General features: G+C 40.3%; 1 long non-coding RNA gene across 1 annotated transcript; it reads right to left on the bottom strand.

Annotated features, from left to right (window-relative positions):
• Positions 1-2,657: 2,657 nt before the first annotated feature.
• LOC143998324 (uncharacterized) lies at positions 2,658-14,594 on the bottom strand. Its single transcript, XR_013277852.1, has 2 exons — positions 14,513-14,594; positions 2,658-2,992 (listed from the first exon to the last, which is right to left on the bottom strand). It is a non-coding gene; the product is annotated as an uncharacterized LOC143998324 (long non-coding RNA).
• Between the last annotated feature and the right edge of the window lie 1,894 nt (positions 14,595-16,488).

Raw genomic sequence — 16,488 nt, 5'->3', positions numbered from 1 at the left:
ATATCAAATGGTGTTCTCTTGCTTGTCGATAGTGGGTCCTATTGCGTTGCACAGTACTTGGACAGAAAGGTAAGTCTTGTGGATGATAATAACAGGTATTAATCACCCATACTGGCAAAAAAGCTGTTGGTGAGAGAAAGCCTAGCAATAGGAAGAATGTCCAAGATGTCTGGGGACTGAGAATCGTCATCTTGCCTTGTGTCTTCTGATTCATCTGTTTCAGAGACTTCTGCACCTGATTTACTTTCTTGTTCCTCTATTTCAGGGATTGATACACCGACTTCTCCCTCTTTATCTGCGCCTTGTATCCTCGGATCCTCTGGGACATTTTTCAACCTAGAAGCATGGATCCAGGCTTGAGAATCAGCCGTTAGGATTGCGGTTCTTGTTACAGCAGTCAACACGGTTGGCTCCCCATATGGTGGGACCGTAACCTTGTGCTTGTGGAGTGCTTTAACCACGATTCGGTCTCCTGGTTTAAACTGATATGTTGGTTCTTGTTAATCACCAGTAGTTTAGCAATATGTTGAAAAATCATAGAAGTGAATGCGGGACCTTTGCCTGAATCAATGGTTAATGGGCAACCCCACCTTGGGATTTTTTCTTTACACAAAATTTTGGCTACTGTAAGTGTAGCCTCTTTATGGGTTTCAAAACTTCTAGCCACTTACTAAATGTATCTACTATAACCAGCAGATATGTTGTTCAATTCTTGTTACCTTTAGGCATGTGTGTGAAATCAATATGCAATTCTTGAAATGGACTTTGGGTTGGTGATAAATGATCATGTTTCCCATGTTCCGCAGTCTGTGTATTGTTCCTAATAGATTTTATGCATCTACTCAACTGGTCCTGGATTTTGTGTTTGATATTTTTAATGCAAAACGTTTTCTTCAATTCTTGTATTTTGTCATGAGACCATTTTAGTCTAAGGACAAACCTTTCTTTTTCCAGTATTCTACATCTTCCTTAGTGGCTGTGTACTGTAGTTATTTCAACAACTGGTGTTCTGGAAGGTGTAGTGGTTAGCACTCTCACCAAGCAGTAAGAAGGGTCACTGGTTCAAATCCCAACCACGACGCTACCTGCCTGGAGTTTGCATGTTCTCCCTGTGCCTGCATGGGTTTCCTCCGGGTACTCTGGTTTCCTCCCACACTCCAAAGACATGTAGGTAGGTTAATTGGCTTCTGTCCAAAATTGGCCCTAGTATATGAATGGGGACCTTAGATTGTGGGCTTCTTAAGGGTAGGGACCAATGTGAGTGTGCAATGTACAGGGATAGGGGTAGACACTCACTCAGGTTGAACTGGATGGACTGGTGTCTTTATTCAACCTTACTAACTATGAAACTATGAAACTATGAATTGTGGGTGGCTCTAGAAAGACAAAGGTGGGATTTTTTTGGGGAAAGGGAGCCTACATGGGCAACAAAGGCAACTTTTTTGACAATTTTATCAGCCAAAGCATTACCTAGGGCAACAGGGTCAATAGCATTAGTATGTCCCTTATATTTTATCACTGCAACAGTATGGGGCTTGTGTATGGCCTGTAACAAATCATTCGACAATGAAGAGTGTGAAATTCCCTTACCATCAGTGGCTACAAACCCTCTTCTTTGTCATATTTTGCTAAAATCATGTGATACTCTGAAAGCATATTTAGAATCTGTTTAAATGTTTACATCTTGTCCCTCAAAGAACTGACATGCATGGTTTAAAGCAATCAACTCTGCTACGTGTGCTGAACAAAGGGGAATGACTTTGGCTTCACACATAATGTCTGGGAGTTGTACTACAGCATACCCAGTTAAGTATGTATTATCATTTGGTCTAGTACACGAGCCATCTACAAAAATGTCTATACTACCTGGTTGGGGATCTTGCATCATGTCTGCTCTGGGTGTGGTATCCTTGTGAATAACCTGTACATAGTCATGCTCTTCTGGTGGTGAATCTTCCTCTACTTAACATCTAGTATTCCATTAAGAATGGCTATGGGGCCCGAAGTCGCGGAAGCATATTTAATAGAGAAGTTACTGGTCAAAGTCAAAATAACTTCATAACCAGATGCTCGTTGAGGCATCATGTGTTGGGTTGTCAAGTTTTTTAATACCTGTAGTACATGATGAGTAGTGTGTAAAATATTCAAGTGTTACTGACATAGATGTTTCTACTCCTATTGCACAGACCCTTATTTTGATTGACTTGTACCGGTAGAGCAACTACTCTGCAAAAATAGGCTACAAGTCTCATAGCCCCTCCCCCCATGTACCTGGGCGACCACCATTTCCATGGTTGTACAATTATCTCAAGCAAATACATGAAAAGGTGATGTATAACAAGGTAAGCCCAGTGCAGTAGAGGAAACTAAAGAGGACTTCAGGGTTTTAAAGGCATCTGTCAGCTTCTGGGTCTATTCAATTTGGTTGGGTGCCGTGACCTTAGTTGCTGCATTGATGGCAATGGTGAGGCTGCTGCATTGAGGCACGGGTGAGGCTGCTGCATTGATGCCACTTCTGAGGCTGCTGCATTGATGCCACTTGTGAGGCTGCTGATGGGCAATGATCAGGCTAAATTGATGACAATGGTGAGGCTGCAGATGGGATCAGACCCTTATTTTGCTTCTGTCAAAAACCATGAAACAGACTGAGACAGAAGTACAATCAAATCACACTTGTTTATTAATAAAAATAAAAAGCTAAATGGAAAAAAGCGTAGTCAAGCATAGCCAGAGTCCAGTAGCCAGATCGGGTAGTCAGCCAGTCCAAAGTTCATTAACCAGATCGGGTAATCAGCCAGGCCTGAAGTCAGGGATCCAAGGAGAGCAACTGCAAGCAGGATAAGAAGCCAGGAGGGATGTCAGCAAGCCAGTCTTGAAACAAACAGCAGGAGATGGTTCCTTGCGATGTGACCAACGTGGAGGCAAAGGAAAGAGTGAGCTGGAAGGCTTTAAATAGGGAGGTCAGACGAGCATCATCGGGAACAGCTGGTAACTGTGGAAAGAGAAGAGAGCTGGTAATTACAGCTGAGGAGGAGGAAGGGCTAAGCCAGCCCTGACAGATTCAAAGTTCCTAATTTAAAATGTATGTTTTTTTTCTGAAACTTCCCTCTTAAAATGAATGCGTGTTATATGCCTGTGTATATTATACGCCGATAAATACGGTAATTTTGAACGTATGGTGTTCTGGGTGGCTCCTGTGTCTACTTTCCGGGCAGCCCTATTGTTGTTTTCCCTGCCATTGTAATGAGTTTTTAATGGTATGCTGCTCATTATTACCCTGGAGTTGCTGTCATTGTTAGGGGTACTTTCCAGTATTATATCTTGAAGTACCACCCTTGGACTGTTGGCATTGGTTCCTCCAGTGTCCTAATTCCCTACAATTGAAGCATCTCTCATTTCTCTCTCCTTAACTTCCTCTTATATACCCTCTGTATCCTTCCCTTCCTCTGTATCCCCCTTCATTTCCATATTGGGAATTATCAAATTTGCTTTGGCTATAGTGAAGTCCCTGGAATTGTGCCTTTGATGAGGTTTAGGGAATATCAAAACAACCCGCTGAATCCTTTAACATAAATTCCTTCTCAATCCATTTTTATCCAGCTCAGGCCATTTAGCAACTGGCTGCTTAATCAAAAGGGAAACTTCTTGTTTAAATACCTGTATAATAGTCTGTGTGTATATCATGCCCATATCACCTTCTGTGGTCATACCCCCTTCTTTCTTCCATACTTTTTTAAAACCTTTTAATAAAGTCAGTTACTGACTCTTTAGGACCTTGCTTACAGGCTGTGGCTGTAGAAATAGATTTCTTATCCTGCCATAGTCTTCTCATCTCTACCTCAACTTGCTTCCACATGTCTTCCACATCAGTATCTGTTAGTAAAGGATAATCTGCTACTCTACCGCCTGGTACTACTAGCATATACCCAAGGGGTCTCTGATGGACAACAAAAGATTCCTACAGTTATGCAGGAAGCAGACCCTTTGGATTTACAAGCTCGATACTCTCTCCCCCATGGCCTTAATGAGGAGATTGACATCCATACAGTAATGTGACCATTTGATCCCAACGGTACAAGGGAATTTAAACATTCCAATATAGTTAATTCTTCCCTGCCTCTATGCCTTATTTTCATTTTTGCTTTAGTTTACATTTTACATTTCAACCCATACAGTATTTGTGGTCTTTGCTTTAGAAAGTCAACCCGCATATGTAGAGGAATGCGGTTACATAGACGCTATGATTATTATAAAGATATATATAAATGTGCATTTTAAATTATTTTTTATTTATTTAATGATCGCTGATAGTAGCACTGCATTCTAACCCAACCTCCATTAATGACATTATTTTTCATGCAACTTTGACCATAGTTTTGAGTATATGTTTTTACTTTGAAAATTGCTCTGAAATGTCAACTCCTGTCCTGGAGTGGTTTAGCATGAGTGAAACAAGCTTTAGCCTACCCTATTCTCGTCCCTCCCCCTCCCTTTATGTAAACTACTTCCACATTCCGACCAGTAGAACTTTAAGACCTGAAGAAGGGGCCACGGCCAGAAATGTGTAGCCTGTAGCTGCTAGCTTGTGTTTCTCTTTCACGCTCTTTTGGCTTCAGTGTGCCTTGGATCACCTACCAATCTCAGCGCTGGCCAGAGTTCGAGGCCCGGCACCTACAACTTTTGCCAGTTTGTGACATCACTTCTGGGTGATGAGCACAGCCTCCCCTGTGGCGTGACCATCATTCCCAGGCGGCCCGGCCCCTCTCATCCACGCTGGTGTCCCTGGCTGGCTCCTCCACTGCTGCAGGGACCCCACCTCGGTTCCTTCCATCCATTTAGTGAGGCAACAATGAACCTCCTCCCTGGAGCACTGCTGTATGCACTTCATCTGACAGCTCAGTCTATCCCCAGCCAGCTATCATCCCACCATCATCTGGTCACTCATGCGGCATCCACCTCGAGGTAGCACACTTGTGTCAGCCATGCTGCTTACTGGATCCTACACTGTGTCCCATGATATATGCCAAAAACATGGATTTAACCAGTAAATACAAAAATCCAGTTAATTTATATATGTGTTTAGATGTTTTCTTGGAGTTTAGCTTTTAGTGATTAGGATGACATCCATGAAGGATGCCCCCTTAGAATAATCTCTTTGCTAACCAGTTCCTTTAAAATCCACCAAAATATGTAATTTGTTTGCAGGTTAAACACTAATTATGGTGCAGAAAATAGGACCATGGGAAATTGCTTTTTTACATATAGGCTGTTCTCATATTACATATCACATTTTATTTGCAATAGATTTTTATTCAAAAGTTTAAAAAACTTCTTAGGATACAAATGGTATCATACAAATACTGTATAGAAAGATCCATGCACCCTCAAGGGTAACCAAGTGTCAGATCATTGTAACTATAATACAACCATCAATTGTAAAAGGTAAATTCAATTGAATTAGGCTATTGCTTGTCCAGGGCATACAGGCATAACCCACTTTTAAGTACAGAATTTGGGTTTATTTACTAAAGCTGGAAAGTGCAAAATCAGGCTCACTTCTGCATAGAAACCAACAAGCTTCTAACCCCAGCTTGTTCGATTAAGCTTTGGTAATAAAACCTGGAAACAAATTGGTTTCTATGCAGAAGTGAGCCTTTAAATAAACCCCATTCTGTACTTAAAAGTGGGGTATGCCTGTATATGGAATATTCATAATTACTCTGTGGCATAAACAATTCAGGAACATTACTCAGAAAAACATCCCTGCAACAGCTGATCGAACAGCAGCGCCATAACATAACTAGAGATCGAAGGATTTATCACCAAGGTTGATTTGGCACTTCAAGTCACTTTACATAGCTCCAACATTGACATTGAAAAATGACAGGCTCTAGGACTCTCCATTTCCATTCATAAGGTAAATGCCATTAAACATAAACAGAGAAGAAAATAAAATAAATAAATTAATAAAATGGGGGGGGGGGGTGGAAGTAAGAAGAAAAGAAGTACAAGGAAAGAAGCAGGAGTCAGTTCCCCCGGCCTAGACCCCCAACCGCCCAGTTCTGGGAACTATGGGGCTTGAAGGTATTTAATCCAGGGGGACCACACCCTTTCAAATCTGGCTTGTTTGTCCCTGAGGATGCTGGTCAGTTCTTCATTGACCGTGATCCAAGAAAATGTATGTTTTACTAATGCAACTTTAACCACTGGAGTTTTCTATGCTCATGCTATAGTAATTTTAGCTGCTGACAAAATGAAAAAGATGATAGTTTGGAGGTGTCTAGGGATCTCATCCAGCAGGTCTGCAAGCAGCGCCAATTTAGGATTTTAAGGTATGTTTTGTCCTAACACGGAATAGCCCAGAGTGAATATTCTGATCCAAAAGCGCTGGACCTTTGGATAGGATCACTAAACATAGAACATAGCATCCTCTCGCCGGCACCCTCTGAAGCAAAGGGATGAAGTGCCAGGGTACAATCTCGCCAGCTTCACTGGGACCAGGTACCATCTGGACAGCACCTTGTAATTTTCTTGCACCAAGGAAGTATTGAGTATTCCTCTGTGTACCATGGTTGACCACTACTCCCTACATATCACATTTTAAACATTTTTTTAAAGCTAAAATAAAACTAAACCTATGTGTTGGTTGATTACATGTTTGTTTTAATTCTATAATGTTGAATTCTTACCACATTCATTCTTCGCCATAGTTTATGATATAATGCCAATGTGGTTTAATTCTTTATGAAATTACTGTAAATACGAGTATGTAAATTTGTTTACTGTGGCTGTAATCTGGGCAGCTGCAGAAATGCTTTATCTTTCCAGCTGCTATTTCTTTTGTAAGCAAACTTTTCCACAGAAAGAAAGTATATTGCAGAAAGAAAGAAAACACAACATGCTACATTATGCTGAATAAAAAAAAAAATCTGTTAACTTTTGTGCTCCCCTGGGCTGTTCTAAATAGAATTATTACGAATATGGTGACAACTCGAAATGACTTGCTCTTTTATTCATACTGTTTATTCAAAACAAACAAACCTTCACTAAATACTACACCTTTGCTGAATTTCTACTAATTGCTAGTGCAGGTGATCAGGTACATTTTTCACAGGACGGCATTTCTTTACAATCCTAGCCTAATTTTCTAAGAATGTATTTTCAAATACATCTGACTATAAGCATAAATTACAGATACATGTATGGCATTTCAATGAGCAAATTAGATTTTTGTGTATTTTCCTTTTTAGGTCATATGATATTTTTTATTATAAAATTGGTTTTGGTGCAAAGAAAGTTTGATTAGAAAAGGGTACTTGCTCTAGAACTTAGTGAATGTGTTGAAATGTCACTTTGCAAAGAATATCCAATCATGTGCAAGGGAAAAAATGTTTTTGCTTGCACACGATTGGATAATTAAAGTCAATTAGATTTTTGTGTATTTTCCTTTTTAGGTCATATGATATTTTTTATTATAAAATTGGTTTTGGTGCAAAGAAAGTTTGATTAGAAAAGGGTACTTGCTCTAGAACTTAGTGAATGTGTTGAAATGTCACTTTGCAAAGAATATCCAATCATGTGCAAGGGAAAAAATGTTTTTGCTTGCACACGATTGGATAATTAAAGTCAGCAAACTTCACAGTGTTCACTAAGCTCTAGGGAAAGTTCATTTGCAAAGTGCGACTTTCCTTGCAACAGCCTATTTGCCTTTATTAAACCAACCCTGATAAATGTAAATATGTGAATCGTACTTGATTCCAGATTTATGTAAGTCCCTGTACAGTAGACTAATGAGAGAATGGGCAGTACTTGGAGCCAACCAAATGTTAACAACTCATATATATACAGTGGTGTGAAAAAGTGTTTACCCCCTTCCTCCTTTCCTGTTCCTTTGCATGTTTGTCACACTTAAGTGTTTCGGAACATCAAACCAATTTAAACAATAGTCAAGGACAACACAAGTAAACACAAAATGCAATTTGTAAATGAAGGTGTTTATTATTAAAGGTGAAAAAAAATCCAAACCATCATGGCCCTGTGTGAAAAAGTGATTGCCCCCTAAACCTAATAACTGGTTGGGCCACTCTTAGCAGCAACAACTGCAACCAAGCGTTTGCGATAACGTGCAATGAGGCTTTTACAGCGTCCTGGAGGAATTTTGGCCCACTCATCTTTGCAGAATTGTCCTAATTCAGTTACATTAGAGGGTTTTCGAGCATGAACGGCCTTTTTAAGGTCATACCACAACATCTCAATAGGATTCAGGTCAGGACTTTGGCTAGGCCACTCCAAAGTCTTCATTTTGTTTTTCTTCAGCCATTCGGTGGTGGACTTGCTGGTGTGTTTAGGATCATTGTCCTGCTGCAGAACCCAAGTTCGTTTCAGCTTGAGTACACGAACAGATGGTCGGACATTCTCCTTCAGGATCTCTTGGTAGACAGCAGAATTCATAGTTCCTTTTATCACGGCAAGTCTTCCAGGTCCTGAAGCAGCAAAACAGCCCCAGACCATCACACTACCACCACCATATTTTACTGTTGGTATAATGTTCTTTTTATGAAATGCAGTGTTCCTTCTACGCCAGATATACTTGGACACACACCTTCCAAAGAGTTCCACTTTTGTCTCATCGGTCCACAGAATGTTGTCCCAAAAGTCTTGGGGATCATCAAGATGTGTTGTGGAGAAATTTAGACGAGCTTTGATGTTCTTTTTGCTCAGCAGTGGTTTTCTCCTTGGAACTCTGCCATGCAGGCCATTTTTGCCCAGTCTTTTCCTGATGGTGGAGGCATGAACGCTGACCTTAACTGAGGCAAGTGAGGCCTGCAGTTCCTTGGACGTTGTTGTGGGGTCTTTTGTGACCTCTTGGATGAGTCGTCGCTGCGCTCTTGGGGTAATTTTGGGCGGCCGGCCACTCCTGGGAAGGTTCACCACTGTTCCATGTCTTCGCCATTTGTGGATAATGGCTCTCACTGTGGTTCGCTGGATTCCCAAAGCTTTGGAAATGGCTTTATAACCCTTTCCAGACTGATAGATCTCAATTACTTTCTTTCTCAATTGTTCCTGAATTTCTTTGGGTCTCGGCGTGATGTGTAGCTTTTAAGGATCTTCTGGTGGACCTTACTGTGTCAAGCAGCTCCTATTTAAGTGATGCCTTGATTGTGAACAGGTGTGGCAATAATCAGGCCTGGGTGTGGCTAGAGAAATTGAACTCAGGTGTGGACAACCACAGTTATAGTATGTTTTAACAAGGGGGTCAATCACTTTTTCACACAGGGCCATGATGGTTTGGATTTTTTTTTCACCTTTAATAATAAACACCTTCATTTACAAATTGCATTTTGTGTTTACTTGTGTTGTCCTTGACTATTGTTTAAATTGGTTTGATGTTCCGAAACACTTAAGTGTGACAAACATGCAAAGGAACAGGAAATGAGGAAGGGGGCAAACACTTTTTCACACCACTGTATATATATATGTTAAGACAACTCACATGTTAAGACAACTCATACATACTGTATTTTTTCTGTAGAATTAGCTGTTTACATGGAATTAAACTTTAGCAAATGAAAAGCTGGTTAATATTGTTAAAAAAATATTGAGGTTTGCATATATTGCATAATACTTCTTTGAAAAATAGTGAATGTTGGCCCTAAATTGAGCAGGACGCTTATAATGCCATGCAGCTATATTCTTCAATACTTTTAGACATCAGACTGCAAAAAGGAAGGGGGCTGCTCCTTGTTTTTTAAGAGTAAGTGTACTTTTATTGAATTAAATCTTAATAGACTTTGATGCCCTCCCAAGCATCCCTGACAACCTGCACATTTATTTTGTTAATTTTCTTGAAAAACTCACTAATGAAAATCTTTAAATATTTGTTTTTGAGACTAGCTTTTCTTTCAACCTTTGATTGTTACTTTTACTATGCTCAGCTGAGTTATATGTTGTACAAATTACCAACCACATTTTTGACTCCTGTGTTTATATCTTGAGCATTGTAATAAATTTACAACTAAATAAAAATATAAAACAAGAAAATCTCACTTTCATATTCTGTTCCACCTGCGCATGCTCAATGTGATCAATATTTATTCCAATGGAAAGAACGTACTTATCATAGTGAGATACATCCATTCTAATGAGATAAATAGAGGTCATAGCACACCCCATTCACATGGGCATCGTACATTCTGTCATTTATTTACCAAGAAAAAACGGATGCAGTATACAACAGTTTTTACATCATCAGTTCAGCACAGTCCAGTTTACATCCATTTACATCTATTTGCATTTTTGGTCCATTCCAAATACATCTGACCATGCATCTGTTTACATTCGTATTTACATCTGTTTTCATTTCCATTTTTAATGCTTGATGAAAGCATTAAAATTACCAAGTAGCTATGCTTTTCCCCAGAATGAATTGGGCCTCCCATACAGCATTTCAATCTCAGTGTATTTCACTGTGCCCTTGCTGTGTGCTTGCTGTTTTGTACTTGATAGTGATGGCTTCAGCAGACTTTTGGGACAATGTGAAAGCCTTTTTCATGTTTTGACAGGAGAGCAAAAAAGGAGGAAGATTTTGGTGAGGAAATGTCACAGCTACTGGACTCATCCTATGCTGCTGCAAAGGCCTTCTGAAGGTTTTGTGGCACTGTACCAGGAGCGGTCCGTAGATTAAGGGCAAATGGGCACTGCCCCCATCCATGCGTCTGGCCCCTTTCAAGACACCTGCGCATGGATTCCAAAGGCGGTGGGCTGGTTTTTTTTAAGCACTGATTAGAGCCAGAGGCTCTAATAGGCTTCAATATAGGGTGGGCTTGGGTCGCAGAAAGTGCGCTCAATTCCCACCCAGGTGTGTTGTAACACTGATCCTCCTCCCGGCCAATCAGGAAGACGGTTTTGACATTGGTCACTTCGATAGGCTGAAAGGACAGGTGATCCTATTGGATGCCTAGTAGAAGGAGGGGGAGCTGGAAGCCTCCATGGAGGAGAGGACTCAGAGCCGTTGCACCATGCTGCATGCTGCCTGCCCCCTGCCGCCAAGCGCCAGACTGACCCTCCCGCAAAAAGCTGGTGGTTTGTTTGCTGCCCCCAAAAATAAAAACACCAGCCGCCACTGCACTGCACTATGATCATTTGAGACAAGAATGACCAAATCAACACTTGACTACATACTGTATTGGGCAGCCTGCATCCAGGTCTGTAAGTAAGAAGTAATCACCAATATGAGACGGTGCATGCCCCTTGATGAACGGCTTTTACTGACCTAGAGGTAATATAGCTAATCACACCTTTTCTCACTTCTAGTCTCTAAAATGTAGTTTGTATTTTAATATACTGTAGTCTAGTATTAAAGTGTTTATAATCATTTTCTATATATTTTTTTTTTAATTATTATAATTATAATCTATAATAATAATAGCAAATAGTATTAAAAAAAGTCAGCACAGGTTAGAAAAAGGCATTTCTATCCTGTAGTGGTGCTTTTAATATATTATGCTGCAGATAGAAAGAAGGTAATTATATAGACAGCGATTGCTCTCTTTTGGACTTCTTCCCCTCTGTAAAAGCTGAGTTCCACCCAAAAGTGGAAGTTATGCTTTAAGGACCTTCACCCCCGTACATGCAACATTTGGCATGTCATTTTTTTTTTGGGGGGGGGGGGCTAGTTTTGACAGGTACCCAGCTCCCACTGTAGCTGCTGACTTTTCATGAACGGAAAAATGAGTGGAACTCCGCAAAGTACACAGACACACATTTGTTTATCCTGCATGGACTCTTGTAAGCCAATGACTTCCTCTATGCAAAGCCTCAGCATCATTTTGAAATTGTATATTTATCTGTGAAATAAATATTATAACCCTTTATACTATTAACATTTTTTGACTGTATTTTTATACAAGAAACACAATTTTAATGCATGCATAAATTGATGTTCAACCTCTTGACACTGATGTAATATAAATATAGCCCCACTGCACTGGGCTTCTTGCCATGGAGCTGCATATTTGCATATCTCCCTTTGTGCTGGGAGCGTGCCTCACAGTGTGCTCCCAGCACAGAAGCCAACGATCAGGACCCAGAACTCCCAATTCCATGTCACCTGATTGTTGAGGGAGCCTCTGATTGGCTACCACAGTGATCAGTCACTGTGAAGCCCGCCCTTGTGTTTTTCTCTCTGTAAATGGAGAGGAAAGATACGTGGTGTATTTGTCTTTCCTTGCAGAGAGAAGAAAAAGGTGTGTCTGTATAAAAAATAATAAATACATATTTAAAATGTAATAAAAAAATTGATCAGTGCCAGGGTTAGTGTTTGGATCAAGGTCAGGGTCAAAGATCAAGACTGAGGTCAGGGCTGTTAGCACATATACTGCATTGACCTTTCAATGGATCACACTAAAGCATGTTAAAACAGCATGAGAAAAGCATGTGAAAACATAGGTTTTGATGTGTCCGTGCGTTGCCCTGGATTCTACCTGTTTAGTGATATGCAGGCAAATGCAAAATGTGTGATCGGTACCAAAAGCCGAAAGTGATCCCTATCACAATACATTAAAAATAAGGTGTTTTGAAATACATTAGCCATCAAGCTGCACTGCAAGAAAGGGGAAAGTACATTACTCTCTATTATGTCTGTGCGCATTACCTCAGCACCTTGAAAAGGTGCAGGTGCTGCTTTGGTGATAATGCATGTGATATGCATGTTTTTAATGCCGTCCCACTCTTCTCTATCGAAAATAAATGATGACATATAAACGCTTTTATAACAATAGATAAGTATAGTAAAAGGTGCTTCTGAGTGTAGCAGTAAAAACATATTTATTAGAACAGTGTTTCTCAACCTTTTTTCGTCAAGGCACCCATTTGTGTGTGTGTGTATATATGCAATCTCTATTTATTAGAAGTATGTTGTCAATTGTCTTATCTAATAAATATGTTTTTACTGCGACACTTAGCCCTTGTACACACGGTCGGAGAATCCGTCGGAATGTGTCCTATCGGACCGTGTTGTCGGATAATCCGTCTGTGTGTGGTATGCATCGGACTGATTCCGTCTGAATATCCGTCAGACCCAATTTTACAACTTGTTGGAAATATTTCCCGACCAACTGGGCCGATCAGACATACTCCGATCATGTGTAGAGAATTTTGATCGGACCAAGTACCAAATACCAAAGTACCAAATTCCTACATCAAAGCTATTGGCTACTAGCCTGAATGTAATCCCATCGTAACAAAATTACGTCATCACGTTCTGAAAGATCGGATTTTTCGACAACTTTGTCCGACCGTGTGTATGCAACAGTTTCGGACAAGATCCGTCGGACAAAATCCGACGGGCAAAATCCGACGGATTTGGTTGTCGAAATCTCTGACCGTGTGTACAGGGGCTTAGATACGCCCTGTCCTATCCTTATCTATCGCTTTTCAGACTCTTACTTTCAGACTCTTAGGAGGTGCTGCGTTCAAGTGTTCCAACTTTGGATAACCTATATGGACTTGTCTCTGGGACATAGGTTTATTATACTCCTGTGCATAATAACTTTTATAATAATGCATGTTGCAAATGCAAAGGCAAAATTATGACCATGTTTTAGCTGCTGCTTATGATTAATTGTGGACTAATTCAGTGTCATAGCTTTAAACACTTATTGCCAGCATTGCTGAATTGCCACTCTATCATTATATTCACAACATAATGAGTCCTACAAGCCTGGCCTGGCATGCATCAAGGTTTATCAAGAGCCTGGCACATAAGTTGACTTTTGATTCTCAACTTAAAAAAAAAATGAACAAAAACTATTTCCACACAAAATCAGATTTTAATGGAATGGATGTAAACAGACGTCATCTGTTTGCATCCATTCTGTTCTGTTTCAACAGATCTAGATTAATATCACTAGCAAGTCAGTTAATGCCAGATTGCCTGCCACACTATTACAGTCAAACTATAAGTCGCTGATCACCACCATTACTAGTACAGCTCATATAGCTGTGTAAATTATGGCATTATACCATAGTTTATAGACGCTTCAACACACAGACCAATTATTACACATTACACTTATTGGTTTTTTTAAATTTACCAAAGACGTGTACCAGAATACATTTTGGCTTACATTTTTGGTGAAATTTGATTTTATTGGATGTGTTTTATAACAGAAAGTAGAAAACATTAGGGGGAGGGGGGTTTCCACATTTTGTTATTTTCTATTTGTATAATAAAAACAAAAAGGCCAAAAGTGATCATATACCACCAAAAAAAAATGTTTTTTATTAATTTTCATTTTGGGTATAGTGTTTCCTGACCATGCAATTGGCAGTTAAAATAGCACAGTGCTTGACAGATTAATATATCTGATATATAACAAGTTAATAGTACATATCTATATTCCCTTATATATTATTTTATCTTAACTAAAAGTATATCACAGAACTGCAACTATCTATTTGCCTAAGGGTTTTATCCCTGTCTATATTATTTGTCTATGTAATCCCTACTAACCTTTTGCCAGCATATCATTCCGTTCCACACGTCCCATATCTCAGAGCAGCTCTGGAAGAAAACACTCAATTCAAGAATATGCTGAATGTTGACTTAGCTTTTATTCCACGTCTGTCTTTTATACAGTATGTAACAGAAAAGTTCAGTATCCTGTTTTCATTCTACACGTCATATTCTATATATCATGAACAATATAACCATACATAACAGGAAAAAGTACTTTACAATAATAGTCAGCAATAAATGATTAACAATAGGCCTCTACATAAAGGAAACAGATGTGTATGCAATAGTGAAAACCAAACTCAGGAAAGACATTTCAGAAAAATAGGAATGTAGTGAGAACAGAACAGGAATGATCACATAGGTCAGATAACAATGGGAGGAAACTCCCTACATTCCATTCCAAAAACTATCCGTGAAACCCAAAATATATATATCAGTAGACTTTTAACTTTTTTTTAACCTCCCTGGTGGTATCCCCAAGCGTGACTCTGGGTTGATTTTCTCTGCCAGGAGCGGTAACCCCGAATGATGCTCGGGGTAACATTGCAGAGCTGCCAGCGAAGATCTTACCTTCTCCTGGCGCTCCAGCAATGTCCTCCGCTGTCCTCCCCTGTGATCACCGGCAAGATCATGGCATCTGACTTCCTGGTTCCGTTCCCTGCGAGCAGCAGTGGCGCATGGGAGCAGAACTGGGCCTGAATTTCAAAAGTGAAACATAAACACAAGCACATAAAAAGAGGCGATACACTGTAATCTGAGAAAATTACACCATATCATCTCTTTATCTGACTGATAATTGTATAGTGCCCCTTGCCTCCAATTTTTCCCAATAAAATATATCTAACATGGCATCAAAAAAGCGCAACTTCGCTACAAAATCGCCTTTTCACCAGCTGAGTGACAGCGCCAGAGACACGGAGTTGCTCGCAGAACTGAGCGATATTGAGTCATGGGGAGATTTGTCATCTGACACTGACATTGATCTGGCAAGTGACAGCGGTGATGATCCTGCAACTGACCTCAGTGACCAGGTAGTGCTGCCAAGTATCTTCTTCACTGGATCACCTGGGATAAAAGGTAGATGTTGAACATGACAACCCTCTGGCATACCTGCAATTATTCGTCAATGAGGAGGTAATTGAAAAAATTGTCACAGAAAAAAATCGCTACCAAGAGCAGCAATCCGCTATGCTGCATGCCAGGTTTTCCCGAAGCAGAAAGTGAGAACCGGTGACCAAAGAGGACATCTGGCAGTTTCTGGGATTCATCATTCTTCAGGGGGTGGTGGGGAAACCGCTCCAGAAATGGTACTGGACCACCAATAAATTACTGGCCACTCCGTTTTATGGCACCGTGATGTCTGAATACCGGTTTTCCCTCATCATGAAGTATTTCCACTTCACGAACAATGAAGAGTTTGATGAGGCCATGCATCCTGCACCAAAACTAAAAAAAATCTGGGAGGTATGCCAATTTATTGTGACCAATTTCCAGCAGACCTACGTGCCAGAAAGGGATGTCAGCGTGGATGAAAGTTTGATGGCCTACAAGGGACACCTAAGCTGAATACAGTTTATTGCATTCAAAAGAGGGTGCTTTGGCATCAAATCCTACATGCTCTGCGAGTCATCCACTGGGTACATCTGGAATTCGGTCATTTACACCAGTAAAGGCATGAAGTTCAACCCCAGGTACAGCGTCTATGGGATGGCCACATCATCTGTCCTTACACTGCTGGAGCCATTGCTGAACCAGGGATTGTGTGACCGAGGACAATTTCTACACATCTCCGGGACTGTTTGAGGTTTTGCTACAAAACAAGACTGATGTGTATGGTACCGTTAAGCCTAACCGACGTGACATGTCATCTATGTTTTCCAAGAAAAAACAAAAAAACTGAGAAATGGTTGCCTGGCAGAAGGGTAAGATGATGGCAATGCGATGGTGAGACAAGAAGGACGTGTGTCTCA

The sequence above is a fragment of the Lithobates pipiens genome, unplaced genomic scaffold, assembly GCF_037356315.1.
Source record: "Lithobates pipiens isolate NorthernLeopardFrog02 unplaced genomic scaffold, aLitPip1_a1.2 Scaffold_19, whole genome shotgun sequence".
NCBI lineage: Eukaryota > Metazoa > Chordata > Amphibia > Anura > Ranidae > Lithobates > Lithobates pipiens.
The sequence above is the reverse complement of the archived record's forward strand: the minus strand, read 5'-3'. Positions and strand labels throughout refer to the sequence as shown.